Raw genomic sequence first — 738 nt, 5'->3', positions numbered from 1 at the left:
CGAGGTGTCTCACGGTTAAACACGCGGGAGCCACAAGTCTGGCTGTCGATAGTGGGGACAGCAAGCTTGGCACTTGTCTTGGGGACCAGAGCGTCCCCGAAATACTTGGAGTCACCTGAAATTTAGGGACTAAAATCCCAAATTTAGGGATTTGGCTGCAGCCTTGTCCTGTGCTCCCAGCTGAGAGGTATGTAGGGAGCGTATAAATACATATATAAATATACACACATGCCACATCTATATTTATATTGATTTTATATAATATATCCATATCTAGAGATATAAAAATAAAAATGTATATACATCTTGGCCTCTAGGCTCTTGTATACACGTCTGAGATGCCCAGGACCACCTGTAAGGAGAGAGTTAGGTGACTCAGCAGCAGTCTGCAGAAGCTCTCGATGGAGAGGGCTCTCCGTAGCTTCGAGCAAAATCCTTTCCCCCTTCCTGCAGATCGCAGCAGCACTCAGCTGCATTTCTGAGCGCTGCCACCACTGCAGCTCGAGGCAGATCTGCGCCCTCATTTCCACCCACTCCACCAGTGTTTTGGGCTGGGGCCGGACGATCGTGCAGTGGGAGATGAGTGGAGAACGGATGGGCAGAACGTGGCAGCTCGTGACCGTGTTTTGTTCCTGGGCTGCCCAGAGATGCTTTTTTGCTTTTTCAGTTAGCCCAGGCAAGCTTGTGCTCTAGGCAGGACGAAACGGATGGGACAGGTCGAGGACACGGCAGCAAAAC

Source organism: Pterocles gutturalis, unplaced genomic scaffold (genome assembly GCF_000699245.1).
Source record: "Pterocles gutturalis isolate BGI_N339 unplaced genomic scaffold, ASM69924v1 scaffold49362, whole genome shotgun sequence".
NCBI classification, from domain to species: Eukaryota; Metazoa; Chordata; class Aves; order Pterocliformes; family Pteroclidae; genus Pterocles; species Pterocles gutturalis.
The sequence above is the reverse complement of the archived record's forward strand: the minus strand, read 5'-3'. Positions refer to the sequence as shown.